The sequence below is a fragment of the Peromyscus maniculatus genome, chromosome X, assembly GCF_049852395.1.
Source record: "Peromyscus maniculatus bairdii isolate BWxNUB_F1_BW_parent chromosome X, HU_Pman_BW_mat_3.1, whole genome shotgun sequence".
Taxonomy (NCBI): domain Eukaryota; kingdom Metazoa; phylum Chordata; class Mammalia; order Rodentia; family Cricetidae; genus Peromyscus; species Peromyscus maniculatus.
Genome location: NC_134875.1, coordinates 134,055,694 through 134,073,814, shown reverse-complemented (window position 1 = coordinate 134,073,814; position 18,121 = coordinate 134,055,694). Strand labels below are relative to the sequence as shown.

Below are 18,121 nucleotides of genomic sequence, written 5' to 3'. Positions count from 1 at the left end.
AGAATCAAACACTGGTCCCTAGAGGCTTGGCAATGAGGAGTTCATCAAAAGTAGGTAGGATGATCAGTACCAAATACAGTTGGAGAGGAGGTCGTCTAAGCTCTAGTGAGTCTTAAAAACATTTACTACTACTACTACTACTACTACTACTACTACTACATGCATTCCTGATGTGCTTATGTGTGTACATGTGCCACTGTGAATGGCAGACAGTAAATCTGTATAGTCGGTTCTCCTTCCATCTTTATATGGGTTCAAAGGACCCAACTCAGATGTCAGGCTAGCTATGCAAGAACCTTTGTGGTTGAGCCATCTCTCTCTATCCCAAACGACAATATTTTGCAGTAGATTTTGAGTGCCTGCAGTTTATAACATGTTATGATGGGTTATGTAGGAAAGTAGGAGAGAAGGCAGGTCTGACTTCAGAGACCTGCAAACAGATAATCTGAAGGCTGAGAAAGAAGAATCACTTGTTAAAGGACTGCCTTGGCTTCATGATCAAAGCCATTGTAGGCGTTGTGATGATATCCTGAATAAAGACTGAAAAGAGGTGAGAATGACACACAGACATGGTCCTGGAGAAGTGCTGGAAGAGTTCTGCATCCAGATGTGAAGGCAGCAGGAAGAGAGAGCCACCTGCTGGCTTGGACTTTTGAAACCCTAGAGCCTGCCCCAAGTGACACACCTCCTCCAACTAAGTCACACCTCCTCCAACAAGGTCATATCTCCAAATCCTTCCTAAACAGTTCCACCAAGGACCAAGTATTCAAATACATGAGCCTATGGAGGCCATTCCCATTTAACACACCACATTCTATTCCCTGACCTTCACAGGCTTGTGCTTATATCATAATGCAAAATTTCTTTAATCCAATTTCAAAAATTTCCATAGACTTTCACAGTCTCAACAGTGTAAAAGTCCAAAGTCTCTTCTGAGACTCAAAGTAATCTCTTAATTGCAAACCCCTGGAAAATCAAAAAGCAAATTACATGTTCAATATACAATTGAAGAGAATATGCACTATGATTCCAAAAGAGAGGAATGTGGGCATAGTGAATAAATATTGAACCAATACAAGATGGAAACACAGCAGGACAAACTCCAACTCCTGTAGCTCTGATGTCAAAGGGCTTAGATGCCTGCCCCTTCAGCTTTGCGGACTGTAACATACTTCTTTCTCTTGGGCTGGTTCTACTCCTTGTCTGCAGTGCTCTTTGGGAGATATCTCACTGCTCTAGAATCTCCAACATCTTGGGGTCCTGAACACAATCTGGACTTCACTTTCAAAGCTTCATGCAATGACCTCTCAGTACCTCTGTGCAGGGGTTCCCCTGCCACACACCTGACTTCATAACATTCCTTAACGGTGGAGGAAGATTCTACAACCCCTTCATGACTCTATTGGCAGTACCACCTGGCCGATGCTGCCAAGTTTGGCTGCCTGCTCTGGATGGAACCTGGTGCCCACCTTGAAACACAATTGAATAAGCTTTGAATTATTGATAACCTTTTAGGGACAGATAATTTTTTAGGCCTTTCCTTTTTACAGGTTGAAAGCTTAGCTGGTGGAGGGCTTGCCCTGAGGCAATAATAATAAAGTAATAAAGTAATAAAGTCACCCCCTTTATTACGTCCTGTATCAGGCCTGCCCTTATCTCTTTTAGCACAAGCCTTGGCTCTAACATTACATTTCCTGGTGCTCTTTTTTCCCTAAAACTGTATTTTTTTTTGCTCCACTTGCTCTTCCTCACTGTAGGTCTGCATAAGAGCGATTGCTAATTGCCACACAACAGAATCAATAACAGGCTGTCCTGAAATCTCCTCTGCCAATGAAATTGGACCAAGACACTTTAATTTAGCCTCGAGCATATTCTTAGGACAAGGACAAAAACCCAGCCATCTTCTTTGCCAGAATATCACAGGAATGGTCTCTAACCTAATTGCTAGTATTGTTTACCTTTGAAACCCCCTGAGCAGGGTGTTAATAGCTCACATTGCTCTCAGCACTTTTGTCTTCCAAACGCCTACTATTAGTCTCTTAATCCCCGCTTAGAGCATGGTGAGGCCCATCACAGCGACATCCTACTCTTTGGTCCAACTTCTGTCTTACTTTTCTATAGCTGTGATAAGACCATGACCGAGGCAACTTATAGAAGGAAGAGTTTATTGGGGGCTCACAGTTTCAGAAGGTGAGTCCATGATAATCATGATGGGGAGCATGGCAGCAGGCAGGTAGACATGGTGCTGGAGCATTGGCTGAGAGCTTACATCTTGAGGCACAAACACAAGTCAGTGTGTGGGGAGGGAGAAAGCCAACTGGGAGAGGTGTGGGCTTTGAAAGCCTGTCTCCAATGACACACCTCCTCTAACAAGGCCACACCTCCAAATCCTTCCTAAACAATTCCAACAACTGGGAACCAAGTATTCAAATACATAAACGTATGGGGACCATTCTCATTCAAACCACTAAACAGGGTTTCACTATATAGTTGGGTCTGGTTTGGAGCTCTCAGTGTAGATCAGACTGTTCTTGAACTCATAAAGGTCTGCCAGCTTCTACCTCCTTAGTGCTGGGATTTTGTAGTTGTGAGCTACCCCATGTCAATGCTGGAAACTAAACATGGGTCATCTGGGATCTCTTCATTCTCTTAACCTTTTATTAAAACAAGAAATTACATGTTTCTGGGAAAATCTTAGACAACAATCCATGGATATACATCATTAGGCGTGTCCTTTTAATTTTTTCCTTTGAGATACTGTGTGGCTAAGATGCCAAACTGATAGAAAACCCTAGGATACAGACTTCTGCTCCATGAGTAGGTTTCTTTCTTTCTTTCTTTTTTTTAAATTTATTTATTATGTACACAGAAGAGGGCGCCAGATCTCATTACAGATGACTGTGAGCCACCATGTTGGTGCTGGGAATTGAACTCAGGACCTCTGGAAGAGCAGCCAGTGCTCTTAACCTCTGAGCCATCTCTGCAGCCCTTGAGTAGGTTTCTTTTTTGTGTGTGGTTTGATCTGACATAAAGTGGGTGAGATGATTGTCACAGGTAGAATCTCTCTTATTGGTGCTTTTAGTGGTTAACAAAGGGGATATGTGGCTCTGGTGTGCTGAAGAGAAGTGGATTTGCTAAGCTGAGTGAATTGTAGGGCTGTCACTGGGCTAATTTAGAAAGTATTGGAGAGGAGAAGAGAGCTGGAATCTCCAAGTCTACAAGACCAGCTCTCACTCAATTGAAGGAAGGTGGGGTGTTTCAGTATGTACCAATCTGGGACTCCCCAAAATGAAGTTGTTGGGAAAATTTCAGTTAGTGGACACTGAGAAGTCTCTGGGACCATGGTGATTGTGCCTTTATACCAGAGGAGATAGGAAATTCATCACTAAGATAGAGAGTACTTGACCTTATCTCTGACTGAAAAAAAAAAAAAAACCCTCAAGGCATCTAACAGATTTTGAAGTTTGTAGGGTAAATAGGAGCACTGTTTTCCTCAGAAATAGTGGCACAGGAGTCTGTTAGATGTACACTTGTAGTTTCTGGACTCAATAGGGAATCACCTAGTGAGTAGTTAGCTCAAAGAATAGGTCTGAGGATCACTGAAGCCACAGAAAAGGCATGAGTACTTGGGCCTTCTACAGAGGCTCCTGGATTTTCCACCTGCCCAGGTTTAATTTGTTCAGGGTGTCTCTCATAGAGAACCTCCCTCTGGTGTGAAGGGATCAGGCAGTATTTTCCAGAAAGAGACCAAATGCCTTAGTTCAGCTGCCCCTTGAGAATTATAATCAAGCAGGGCCATCAGTGGCCATGGATGATTCAGGAAAGTGGGTTGGACGAATGAGACAAGTTCTGGCCCAGGGTTCCGTGGTGAGAAGGACTTAACAAAGGTGTGTTCCTTGAATGTCCCACCTAAAGTAGCATATTTGCTCTTCCTGGCACTGACTACTCCAGGATCTGCTGACCTGTTGAAGTGCAAGTTTCTATGCCTGCTCGGCTTTCCCCTCATGTCCAGATCCATCATTCCACTCTGCTGCATAGTAAAAATATGATCTCTGTGACCAGCCACACTAGTGGAAGCCCATGAACTGTAGGCTAGTGGCTGTGGAGCCCCACGGGACTGGACTAGGCCATCTGGATGTGGAAGACGGTTGTTTAGCTCAAATTGTTTGGGCTCAAATTGTCCGGGCAAGGGGATCGGGATCTATCCCTGGTCTATGGGCAGGCTTCTGGGAGCCAGTGCCTGTGGTGTGACACCTTGCACAGCCTTGGTTTATTGGGGAGGGGCTTGGACCTGCCTAGGCTCAGTGTGCAGGGCTCTGCTGACTCCCTTTGGGAGACCACGATTTGGGGGATGTGGGGATGCGGGGTGGCTTGGGAAAGAGGGCTGGGGGTGAGGAGGGAGGAGGGGGGGGGTCTGTGGGTGGTATGTAGAGTGAGTAGAAAACTTCTTAATAAAGAAAAATAAAAAAAAAGAGACGATCTATGTGCTTTAGTGCGCAATCTCACGTCCTCCTCAGTCTGTTTCTTCCTTAAGAAATCTATCCTGGGATCTCTCTGCAATAACTTTACAACATTGAAGTACTTTATAAAATAATTACTAAAATTAAAAATCACCTATCACTGGGTGGTGGTGGCACACACCTTTAACCCCAGCAGATCTCTGTGAGTTCAAGGCCAGCCTGGGCTACAGAGTGAGTTCCAGGAAAGGTGCAAAGCTACACAGAGAAACCTTGTCTCAAAAAACCAAAAAAATAACAACAACCACAATAAAAACCAAAAAACCAAAAACAATTTCTTCTCTATGTGATTTTTCCTTAAGGAGGAATCCAGAAGAGTGTCTCATTCCCTGGAACTGAAGTTACATGTGGTTGTGAGCTGTCCCAAATGGGTATTGGGAAACAACTTAAGACCTCTGCAAAAGTAGTATGGGTACTTAATCATCGAGCTATCTCTAACCCTTCTTTATTGTTTTCAGAAATACATTTCTTTCTTTCTAAAAAATTAACTTCTAGGTTAGAATCCAAATTGTTTCTGCACTGCGTCTTCTTCCACATTATTTCATTTGCTCTCATTCCCCATTGCACTCTCTTTTGTAGCCTTGCAGCCTCCAACTTCTGTCCATTTCCCTAGTTTCCCTCTCCAATAGCTATTACAAGTATTCAATTACTCTCTCTAGTCTATACCTGTCTTAAGATCTCTTCCTGTCTTTTCATGATCCACTTGCAAGTTTGGTGACCTACATAGATAGATGGGTGGATGATGGACAGGCAGATATAGATAGATAGATAATAGATATGTACATGCATGCGGATGTACACACTTCTAACTGATATATATATATATATATATATATATATATATATATATATATATATATATATATATATATATATGATGAATTTAGGTTTGACAGATGAAAGGAAACATTCAGCATTTCTCTTGCTGACTCTGACACTGAGCACAGGAGTAGACACATGATCAGCAATGAGCCAACGTTGGCTGTTGCTCACTTTAACCACAAACCCGGTACAAACAGCTACTGTGCATTTATTCTGTACCTACTGGTTTTATGCTTTCAAAGAGTTTTCATCTTTTCATTGAGACGCTGGCAGTAAATTCCAGATATGCTGGTGTGTAGCTCTTCTGTATCATTGAGGAGTGCCACTAGTTCTTTATAGAAAATCTTAACATTAACCTCCAAGAAATGTGTGATTTTTTTTTGTTTTGTTTTTAGAGACAGGGTTTCTCTGTGTAGCTTTGCGCCATTCCTGGAACTCACTTGGTAGACCAGGCTGGCCTCGAACTCACAGAGATCCGCCTGGCTCTGCCCCCTGAGTGCTGGGATTAAAGGCGTACGCCACTACCGCCCGGCGAAATGTGTGATTTAGAGGAAAGGATGTGTTACATATTTTATTTATTTTGCAGTTGAGGGACATTTGGAACGCTTCTAGCTTTAGGCTTTTATGAACAAGTTGCACTGCAATTTATTTGTACAAGTGCTGGTAAATACATTTATTTCCTTCACTTTGGATAATGATGTAAAAATGGAGTAGATGCATCTACTCTAGATAGGAACTATTTTACAAAGTGCTTGTCCACTTTCCTTATTTATTCTTTCCTTCTTTCTCTCTTTGTGGTTTGAGATAGGGCCTTTCTATATAGCCTAGACTGTTTTAGGACTCCCTGTGCAGAGCAGTCTGGCCTTACCTGGTGGCGGTTCCTCCTGTGTGGTCTGATGATTGCTAGGGCTCTAGGTGTGCACCACCATACCAGACTGTTTCACATTTTCTATTTATTTTCTTTTTAATTAAAAAATGCTTTTGAAACAAGGTCCCTCTATGAAGCTCTGGCAGGTCTGCAACTCACCATGTAGACCAGGCTGACTCACAGAGCTCTACCTACTCCTGTCTTCCTAATACAGGGATCAGAGGTGGGGATCACCAAACTTGGCTTGTTTCATTTTTTTGAGACAGGTCACTGCACTTCTACCCAGACCAATCTTGAACTCATGCTCCCCCCGTCCCCTGTGTGTGTGTGTCTGTGTGTGTGTGTGTGTCTGTGTGTGTGTGTGTGTGTGTGTGTGTGTCTATGAATGCAGAGACCAGACCAGAGACTGGCTTTGGGTGTTTTCCTCGATTGCTCTCCTCATTATGCTTAGAGGCAGAGTCTCTCACGTCTCTCAATGAATCTTGCACTCACATACTGGCTGGCCTGGCTGGCCAGAGAGTTCTGGGGACCAGCCTGTCTCCCACAGCCCCTGCCCCTGCCACATGCTGGGATTAAAGACTTGTGCAATCATGGCAGTTTTTTTTCATGTGTTTCTTGGAAACGGAGGTCCTCATGCTTGAACAGAAGTCATTTTCCTAACCGAACCATCTCCCTAGCCTTCCTGGTACCTGTGCATCGACCTTCAAAGCACCTGGGACCAGAAGCACATTCTGACATTCTGTTGATGTCTCAACACATAAAAATGCCTTGCAGCAATGACAGAATGCCCCAGCTTCTCCAGGTATGTGGCTTGCATGAGACTTAATCTATATTGCCCAAATGAGAAACTCTAGAACTGTTTAGGAGACAAGCCCCTGTCCATGCCTACGAGTGGTTCTCTCCATTCTATTAGCCTCTAAGTACAGCTGTGAGGAATCATCTAGATTAGGTTCATGGATGTGCAAAATATGCCCACTGTGGTCACCATTCCAGGGATGGCCTGGACTGAATGAAAAAGGAGAAAGCCAGCTGCATATTCATTATTAATAAAGGTCACATGCTACCTTCTCCCTTTTATTTATTTATTTTATTTTTTTATCCTGGTTGACTGGACTCCAGATGGCCTGGGAATTGAACCCGGTTCCTCTGGAACATGAGTCAATGCTCTTAACCGCTGAGCCACATCTTTCCTCATGGCATCCGAGTTGGTCTCTTCAAGAGGTAGATGTCCAGTTTCTAGGGACTGGAATCCTATTTCAGGTAAAACAGAGTTCGAGATGGGTTGAATGCATAGGGCCAGAAGGACAGAGAGAAAGGCTGAAGCCATATGTGTGTGGCAAATGTTGTGGCTCTAGGGATCTGTTCAAGGGTCTTGCCCATGGTAAATAAATGCTCTACCAGTGAGCAACAAATCCAGTATTCTGACATGAGTTTTTAATGTTTTAATTAACTTTTTTTGGTTTTTCAAGACAAGGTTTCTCTCTGTAGCTTTGCGCCTTTCCTGAAACTCACTCTGTAGCCCAGGCTGGCCTTGAACTCACAGAGATCCGCCTGCCTCTGCCTCCCGAGTGCTGGGATTAAAGGTGTGCGCCACCACTGCCCAGCTAATTACAGTATTTTAATATATGTGTGTAATGTATGCCTATTGCCCTTGTCCTAAGAAGTTGCCAGAGGCTAAATTGAAAAGTAATGGACTAATTTCTTTATTAGAGAAGATTTCAAGATAGCCTAATATTGCAGGTCTACAAAGAAAGAGAAAAAGTGGAGCAAAAAGAAATACAAAATGTGGTTTGAAGTGAAAATTTAATGTTGGGGCCAAGGCTTGTGCTGAAAGAGATACAATTAATGAGAAGCCTGATATGAAAAGGAATAAAGGGAGGGTTCCCTCAAAGCAAGACCACACCCAGCTAAGCTTTCAACTTGTGGAAAGAAACAAGGAATTTCCTGGCCCTAAAATGTAACACTAATCAAACCTGCTATGAATGTGATTCAAGGGTGCCAGGGTTCACTCCAAAGTTGGCAGTCAAACTCAGCAATGCTGTCTATGTGGTTCTGGCTTTAGAATCATGAAGGATACACGAATAAAAGGGTTTTGGAATATTCCTAAGTTAAGGAGAGCAATTGAGGCCAGTAATATGGCAGGAGAGTCCCATCATGGAGGCCCTGAGAGGCCATTGTATGAAGAAGATGTTAGAGGTATCAGAGCAGTGGGATATCTACAAAGGAGAGCTGCAGACAGGGAATGGAACAAGACCAAGAAAAAGAAGAATGTTGTAGGCAGCAAATATGGAAAAATGGATCCATCTAAGCCATTTGATATCAGACACAGAACTACAGGATTTCTTAAATGTAACCCAATGTAAAATAAAAGGGCAAAGTATACACTTCTACCATACAGTGGCACAGAATATACATTACCATTACAAAAGGAAATGAGAAGGGGTTGGGGATTTAGCTCAGTGGTAGAGCACTTGCCCTGGGTTTGGTCCTCAGCTCTGGAAAAAAAGGAAATGAGATAATAGTGAGGAAATACTGGACCAAAGCAAGACCAATACCCTGCAGGGCAGACTTCTGCTTCATCTGCATTGGGATGTTCAGGTCTTGCTGTTGCAGAATCACTAGGCTCTGGTGGTGCCATATTGCTGTTTATGTTGTTGAATTATTCTTACACTGTCATTTACCCATTTGGGTTTGGGATAATTTTATAGGTACACATGTTGATTCTTGTGATGTCTTTGTTGGATGGGTCTTTTGTTCCTTTATTTTCTGTTTTCTTTATTGTCTTTTGGCCTGGATGGCCAAGGGTTCTGCTGATTGGCTGGTTGTCAGAATGAGTAGAGTTGTCTCAGCTGAGGTTTGTGGGGGTTTGGGTATATTGATCTAGCATATCGTCCAGTTTTTCTGGCTGGTTTGGGCTTTACTTGTGCCTATGGGATCTATTCTTCCAACAGGTGTAGGTTTTGCCTGTGCCCCTTCTTCCAGCTGGTGTAGGTGGCACTTGTGCCTATAGGGTCTGCTGATGTTGCTAGAGAGGGCTGTTCATGGGGAGGATGATCTTCCAATTGGTGCAGGTGGTGCTTGTGCCTCTAGGGGCTGCTAATGTTGAGGGGGGTGGTTGGCTAGAGGGAGGATGATGGGTTTGGTAGATTTGGGTGGCAGGGTGGGGGTCTTGTAGGTTACAGGATCCTTAGGGAGTGATGGGGCCTTAAAGAAAGCCAAGAAAGTCAAGAAAAAAACAAGCAAACAGGTGAAGGAAATAATTTAAGACTTGAAAATTGAAATAGAAGCAATAAAGAAAACACAAACTGAGGGAATTCTGGAAATGAAAAACTGGGTAAATGCACAGGAATTACAGATGCAAACATAACCAACAGAATGCAAGAGATGGGAGAGAGAATCTGAGGCACTGAAGATACCATAGAGGAAACAGATTCATCAGTCAAAAAAAATGTTAAATCCAACAAATTCTTAACACAAAACATCCAGGAAATATGGGACACCATGTAAAGACCAAACCTAAGAATAATAGGGATAGAAGAAGGAGAAGAATTCTAGCTCAAAGGCACAGAAAATATATTCAACAAAAAAAGGACATGCCTATGAAGATACAAGAAGCTTACAGAATACCAAATAGACTGGACCCCAAAAAAAGTCCCCTTACCACATAATAATCAAAACACCAAATATACAGAATAAAGAAAGAATATTAAGACCTGCAAAGGAAAAAGGCCAAGTAACATAGAAAGGCAGAACTATCAGAACTACCCAACTTGTCAACAGAGATTCTGAAAGCCAGAAGGTCCTGGACAGACATAATGCAGACACTAAGAGACCACGGATGCCAGCCCAGACTACTATGCCCAGCAAAGCTTTCAATCACCATAGACGGAGTGCACAAGACATTCCAAGACAAAACCAGATTTTTTTTTTTTTTGGTTTTTCGAGACAGGGTTTCTCTGTGTATAGTTTTGGTGCCTTTCCTGGAACTCACTCTGTAGCCCAGGTGACAAAACCAGATTTAAACAATAACTATCTACAAATCCAGCCCTAAAGAAAGCACTATAAGGAAAACTCCAACCTAAGAAAGTTAGGTGCACCCATGAAAACACAGCAAAAACGATAACCCTAGAGCAGCAAATCCCAAAGAAGAGAAGTACACACACACTACCACCAAAGGATAACAGGAATTAACAATCACTGGTCATTAATATCTCTTAATATCAATGGACTCAGTTCTCCTATAAAAAGACACAGGCTAACAGAATGCATATGAAAACAGGGTCCATCCTTCTGCTGCATACAAGAAACACACCTCAACTTCAAAGATAGATAGTACCTCAGAGTAAAAGGCTGGGAAAAGACTTTCCAATCAAATGAACTTAAGCAAGCTTTTTTAACTATCCTAATATCTAACAAAATAGACTTCAAACTAAAATCATTCAAAAGAGATCGGAAAGGACATTACATATTTATCACAGGAAAAATCCACCAAGATGAAGTCTCAATTCTGAACATTTATGCCCCAAATACAAAGGCACCCACATATGTAAAAGAAACACTACTAAAGCTTAAATCACACATCAAACCCCACACACTAGTAGTAGTGGGAGACTTCAACACCCCACTCTCACCAATGGACAGATCTGCCAGACAGAAACATAACAGAGAAATAAGGGATCTAACAGATATTATAACTCAAATGGACTTAATAGATATATACAGAACATTACATTCAAATACAAAAGAATATACTTTCTTCTTAGCACCCCATGGAACCTTCTCTAAAATTGACCACATATTCAGTCACAAAGCAAACCTCATCAGATTAAAAAAAAAAAAACAACTGGAATAACCTCCTGTATTTTATCAGACCACCATTGCTTAAAGTTGGATTTCAACAACACCACAAATTACAGAAAGCCTATAATTGCATGGAAACTGAATAATGCTCAACTGAATCACCGATGGGTCAAGCAAGAAATAAAGAAATTAAAGAGTTCCTAGAATTCAATGAAAATGAATGTACTACATACCCAAACTTATGGGACACTATGAAAGTGCTAAGGGGAAAGTTCGTAGCACTAAATGCCCACATAAAGAAGTTGGAGAGCCGGGCGGTGGTGGCGGCGCATGCCTTTAATGCTAGCAATCGGGAGGCAGAGGCAGGCAGATCTCTGTGAGTTCGAGGCCAGCCTGGTCTACAGAGCGAGATCCAGGAAAGGCGCAAGCTACACAGAGAAACCCTGTCTCGAAAAAAAAAAAAAGTTGGAGAAATCTCACACTAGCAATTTAACAGCACACCTAAAAGCTCTAGAACAAATGAAGCAAACTCGCCCAGGAGGAATAGATGCCAGGAAATAATCAAATTGAGAGCTGAAAGCAATAAAATAGAAACAAAGAGAACAATACAAAGAATCAATGAAACAAACAGTTGATTCTTTGAGAAAATCAACAAGATAGACAAGCCCTTATCCAGACTAACCAAAAGACAAAGAGAGAACATCCAAATTAACAAAATCAGAAATGAAAAGGGAGACATAACAAAACTGACAAAATTCAACACCCCTTCATGATAAAGGTCTTGGAGAGATCAGGAATACAAGGGACATACCTAAATGCCAAGGACAATTGTAAGAGCCATGCCATATTGCCTGCCTGAGTTAAGTTTCTGTTGTCCAGTATTGAGCTACTAACCAGAAACTTTTGACATGCCTGAACAAGTCCTGAGTTATTAGAAAATAACTTAACATTTCCTTATCTTTCTGCTACAGTGACCATTAGTAACAATGTTTTGTGGTTAGGTTGCTTGGTTGGGTTGCTTGGCAACTCAACAGTCCCCTGATCTTTTCCCAAAGAAAGTTTCCTGGTCTGCTTACTATAAAACCCACCTGAGAAAAATAAAATTTTACAGCTTGATCAGAATACTGTCTTGCTGTCAATTCTTTGTGTCTCTTGTCCCTTTAATTCACCATTCCTCCTTCTAGGGTCTCTGCTGAAGATCCCGTTGGTTGGGACAACTGGCGCCCAGGTGAGGCTCTGGGACGTGGAGGAGTGGTGAACGTCATCACACACCAGGGCAGGCCTGCCTAAGAGTTGGACCACCGTGGAAGACGACTCCACAAGTGAAGGTCTGGTCAGTGATTGCCATGGAAACGCCTGGTGGTGAGACAGATCCGGAGGAATTTTAACGTGACAATGCAAGGTAAGTTTACCATGGGACAAGCATTTAATAAACAGGATTTGTTTATTTTGGGACTGAAACCGTCTCTCAAGACATGATGAACTAGGGTTAAAAAGAAAGTCTTAAAAAAAGTTCTTAACTATTTTGGAGATGTCTGTCCTTGGTTTCCCTAAGAAGGAACCATAGATGAAAAGCGCTGGGGATGGGTTGGTGACTGTTTAAATGATTTCTACCAGACCTTTGGTCCTGAAAAGGTCCCCATTCAAACTTTTTCCTACTGGAATTTAATTAATGATGTCTTAAAAACTTATAATCATTTCCCTGATGTTCAAAAATTAATTAAGGAGGGAGAAAAAGCCCTGAAAGAGTACTTCCATCCACCTTCTGTCTGTCATTCTGTCAGTATTAATATTCCTGAACCCCCCATGTCTAGTCTTCTGGCAATAAATAACCATCAGAGAATAAAAAAAGAGGGAATCCCCTACTCTGGGTCCACCTACCCACCTCTCCCTCAAAGGTCCTGGCCACTTATCCATCTTTAATGGACAAGCTAATTATTAAGGGCAGAGAAACAAGTCGCCAATACTTTGGAAAAGATCCTGATTTCATAGTCGTCCCCTATACTTGAGAACAAGTAGATTGGCTGCTTCAAACAAATGATGAATGGCCCATTGCCTGCTCCTCCTTCCTTGGTACTATTGATAACCATTATCCTAGTGATCCCTTGTTACAGTTTGCCAGAATTCATCCCTTTGTTTTCCCCAAATTAACTGCCTCACAACCTATAAGGGAGGCTCCCCTGATATTTACAGATGGCTCAGCCAATGGGATTGCCGCCTATGTTGTGGATGGAAAGGCTACCTCCTGCCTCTCCCCATATTCCTCAGCACAGCTTGTTGAACTTTATGCAGTCATTCAAGTTTTTCAATTATTTCATTCTCAACCCTTTAATTTGTATACTGATAGTGCTTATGTTGCCCATTCTGTTCCCCTATTGGAAACTGTTCCCTTTTTTAACCCTCTACCAATGCAGCTCCACTTTTTCTTCAGCTGTGCTCCTTGATTATGGCTAGACAGTGCCCCTTTTTTTATTGGCCATCTACGGGCCCATTTAAAATTGCCTGGTCCGGCCGGGCGTTGGTGGCGCACGCCTTTAATCCCAGCACTCGGGAGGCGGAGGCAGGCGGATCTCTGTGAGTTCGAGGCCAGCCTGGGCTACCAAGTGAGCTCCAGGAAAGGCACAAAGCTACGCAGAGAAACCCTGTCTCAAAAAAACCAAAAAAAAAAAAAAAAAAAATTGCCTGGTCCTCTATCAGAAGGAAATGCCTTGGCTGATGCAGCCACACAATTAGTTTTTTCTGTTCTTGCAGGATCCCTTTCTCAAGTTGCCCAAGCACACTCTCTTCACCATTTAAATGCTCATTCCCTTCGTATGTTGTTTAAGCTTATCTGAGAACAGGCCCGAGAAATTGTTAAAAATCGCACTGACTGTGCTGATTCCCTTCCGGTTCAACATCTGAGAGTTAACCCCTGGGGCTTGGTTCCCAATGAAATTTGGCAAATGGATGTTAGTCATTTAATTGAATTTGGCAAACTTAAATACATACATGTGACAGTTGATACCTTTAGTGGTTTTATATTTGCCTCTCTCCAGGCTGGAGAGGCCTCCACAATTGTTATTTTCCACATTTTACAATGCTTTTCCATCCTAGGAAAGCCTAAAGTTATAAAAACTGATAATGGCCCAGGATATACTGGAAAAAGTTTTCAATCTTTTGGCCAACAACTTCAGATTAAGCATGTCACTGGCATTCCTTACAACCCCCAAGCCCAGGGCATCGTTGAACGTGCTCATCTGACTCTAAAATCCATGCTTCATAAATTAAAGAAGGGAAGCCTATATGATATGCGAGGCAACCCCCGAAATCTTTTACATCATGCGCTTTTGTCCTTAATTTCCTTACCTTGGACAAGAATGAAAGGTCTGCAGCAGATCGCTTTGGGCATCCACAAACTCAAAGCCACCAAGCATTGGTCATGTGGTGAGACCCCTTAACTGCCCAGTGGAAAGGGCCTGACCCAGTCCTGATTTGGGGTTGAGGGTCAGCATGCACCTATGACCAAACAGAGGGAGGCCCTCGTTGGCTCCCCGAGAGATTAGTTAAACAAGTCAACTCTAACCAATCACCCAGGGAAAAGGATAGTCCCTGAGGTTGTTTCCCTTTCCTTCTCCTTCTTTACAGATGCTGATGAAGAAAAAACTGGGAGAATTTCCCTGGATATTCTGGATCTTGCTGCTAAATGTACCTTCTTAACCGGACCAGAGACCAGTCGACACATCCCCATTTGCATGGCGCTTTTATTTGACTGAAAATTATATTAATTATGCTAAAACACAGACCTTTGGTCACCTATTGGCTACCACTGATTGCCCCCTGCAAGGATGTCAGAATCCCATTTTACTCAACTTTACTGATTTCCATAATTCCCCCAGCAAGGTGGCTCCTGCTATCTGGTTTTTTATTTTATTTTTTTTTTGTACGATCAGACTGTTGACAATTGCAAAACTTATTTGAGGGAGAAAAGCATAGGATGCCCCTATTCTTACTGCAAAATTCAGGGGACAGGTAATTGGGAAAGAATGGAATGGCCCTAAATTTTATAAGACATCTACAGGATATTCCCTAGTGGTTTGGGACCCGTGGGACTCACAATGGACTAGTCCAGTAGAAGGAACCATGTATACGGCCCGAACAGCCACATGGCCCAGCTCCAGACTCTACATTTGGTGCTCTTATGTACAAGTACAATCTACAGTCCATCATAATATCCTTATACAAGAAAAAAACATTTAATGATAAAACTATCATTCCCCTCCTCTCCATTTTCTTGGCTTTCCCTCCTCCAAGAAGGCCTTATGTTTGCCAATGTTACTGGCATTGGGAATCTCTCATCGTGCTTCCTATGTGCAGCCTTGGGAGGTCCTCCCCTGATAGCAGTATCTCTGCCTCAGGTCCTTAATTGCACCACCACTGATAATCCCCATGGCTTCCGCCCCATCCCTGAAGTACCCTTGTTTCTTGACCCAGGCCGCTCCAAGTTTGATTTTTGCTTTTCTAGTGTTTCCCTTCCCTTTTGCAACCAGACCGTATTACCCACTCATCCTTTTGCCCCCCCCCCAGCCCCCCGGATTTTTCTTTTGGTGCAATGGCACTATATCAAAAAATCTGACCATCCCTATCCCACAGGGCATGCTCTGCCTACCTGTCACTGTGGTCCTACAACTTATGCTCAGGACCCCTTCGGAGTTCTTGGGATGGGACACCCCCAGCCCAAGCAAAAAAGAGCTGTCTTCTTGCCCCTTGTGGCCGGAATTTCCCTCGACACCTCTCTGGTCTCTGCAGGCTTGGTGGGATGTCCTGGGTCATTCCCTCATGACAACAGCTCACCTATCCAAGCAACTTCAGGTAGCAATTGAGGCTTCTGCAGCATCCTTATCCTCCCTCCAGAGGCAGTTAACCTCTCTTTCACAGGTTGCCCTACAAAACCGACGGGCCTTGAACCTGCTGACAGCAGAAAAGGGTGGGACATGCCTTTTTCTGAGGGAAGAATGTTGTTATTATATTAATGAGTCTGGAATGATAGAAACCCAGATAAATAAGCTACATAAACTTAGCCTAGAGCTACATAAGCAGCAATTCTCTGCTGCAGCAGATGATTGGTGGAGATCATCCACGTTCTCCCTTTTGATGCCTCTTGCAGGACCGTTAGTCAGCATCTTGTTATTTGTAACTTTGGGTCCCTTTATAATTGGCAGGCTAATCAGATTCATCAAAAAACAAATAGACTCCCTGGCATCAAAACCCATACAGGTTCATTACCATTGGCTCAAAAGGCTGGATCGAGGATATGGTCCCTGTGATATTTCTCAGTCCTCTTCTCCTTTAGGAGCAGCATACAGTCTGAACCTATGCTTATTGGAATCAGCTGGTATGGACACTGCTGGGTGCAAGGCCAAGCACTGCAAGGGAAGGCTGATTTAATAGCCCTTGGTTCGGATTCCCTGAGAGACAAACCTGACTTGCATAGAGGTTGGTATCTAGAGGCACCAAAATGCCTAAACCCTTTCCTCCCCAAAAGGTACTCTTTTTCTCAAGCCTGCAGCGGCTCTAGGAAGAGTCAGGTCAATGTCTCCCCCAGCCGATTAAGGTCCACCACCGTTTAGGTGGGCACACTCCCTCATAAAATAAAATAAAGGGAGGAGATGCCGAGGACAATTTCAAGAGCCATGCCATATTGCCTGCCTGGGTTAAGTTTCTGTTGTCCAGTATTGAGCTACTAACCAGAAACTTTTGACATGCCTGGACAAGTCCTGAGTTATTAGAAAATAACTTAACATTTCCTTATCTTTCTGCTACAGTGACCACTAGTAACAATGTTTTGTGGTTAGGTTGCTTGGTTGGGTTGCTTGGCAACTCGACAGTCCCCTGATCTCTTCCCAAAGAAAGTTTCCTTACTATAAAACCCACCTGAGAAAAATAAAAGTTTGCAGCTTGATCAGAATACTGTCGTGCTGTCAATTCTTTGTGTCTCTTGTCCCTTTAATTCCCCAATCCCCCTTCTAGGGTCTCTGCTGAAGATCCCACTGGCTGGGACACCTAAACATAATAAATGCAACTTACAGCAAGCCAACAGCCAACATCAAAGTAAATGGAGAGGAATGCAAAGCGATTCCACTAAAATCAGGAACAAGACAAGGCTGCTACTCTCCCCATATATATTCAATATAGTACTTGAAGTTCTAGCTAGAGCAATAAGACAACAAAAAAAGATCAAGGGGATTCAAATTGGAAAGGAAGTAGTCAAACTTTCACTATTTGCAGATGATATGATAGTATATATAAGTGACCCCCTCCCCCAAATTCTACCAGGGACCTCCTACAGCTGATAAATTCCTCCAGTAATGTGGCAGGATACAAGATTAACTCAAAAAAAAATCAGTTGTGGCTGCAGAATCTATAGCTAGTCTAACTGAGACCTAACTATCTGAGCTTTCTTACAGACCCCAACAGAGATACCATCATCCCCTAAACAGCAGGAAGCAATTCTAAGAAGACGATGCCCATTTTCCCAAAAGTTTCATGTTTCTCAGGGTTATGGATGATGGTTATAGGGTTGGGGGTGGAAGAAAATATTAGACCCAGTATTCTCCTTAAGAAAAGAAAAAGTGTCTCAAAAAACCAAACAAAACAAAAAACCAAACAAAAAGAAAGAACAGAAAAAGTAGAATGAATAGATATAAGATATTAAGGTAGATTATTGTATATACTAGTAAACAAATTTAGTAAAATAGCAGCCTTAGATAATTTGCATTGCTATGGATTCTTATATATTGATACAAATGTGAACTATTTTTTTATTCCTGTTTAAGATAATCTGTATATTGATACAAATACAGAACTATATTTGTTGTAATATACATATATTTCTACTCTTATTTGAAATATTTTGTATACTGATACAAATGTAAATTTATATCTGTCATACTGTATGTATGTTCTACCTCTGTTTAGGATTATTTAGGATTATTGTCATATTGCATATTGCACTATACATTCCTACCTGAGATCCGGATGTGCTGGCTCTCTTGGTTCCTGGATCCTGGATATGGGAGGTAGATTGAGCAGAGTTCTCCAGAGAACACTGCTGAACTGTGCTACACCTTTCTCTGAC

General features: G+C 42.5%; 2 long non-coding RNA genes across 6 annotated transcripts in view; one reads left to right on the top strand and one right to left on the bottom strand.

The window, feature by feature from the left end:
* Nucleotides 1-18,121, bottom strand: part of LOC107401215 (uncharacterized) — a 54,087-nt gene that overhangs the window by 7,827 nt on the left and 28,139 nt on the right. Inside the window, exons 8-9 of one of the 5 annotated variants that reach the window (XR_013048149.1) lie at nucleotides 12,096-12,363; nucleotides 7,714-8,702 (exon numbers count right to left, since the gene is read on the bottom strand). The exons of 1 other annotated variant lie outside the window; for it this stretch is intronic. This is a non-coding gene — a long non-coding RNA (uncharacterized LOC107401215). Of the gene's footprint in view, nucleotides 1-7,291; nucleotides 7,459-7,695; nucleotides 12,364-18,121 lie in introns of those variants that run through there. 3 more of the 5 variants (XR_013048148.1, XR_013048147.1, XR_013048146.1) reach the window with 3 other exon arrangements.
* LOC143270956 (uncharacterized) lies at nucleotides 12,271-17,502 on the top strand. Its single transcript, XR_013048151.1, has 2 exons — nucleotides 12,271-12,409; nucleotides 14,632-17,502. It is a non-coding gene; the product is annotated as an uncharacterized LOC143270956 (long non-coding RNA).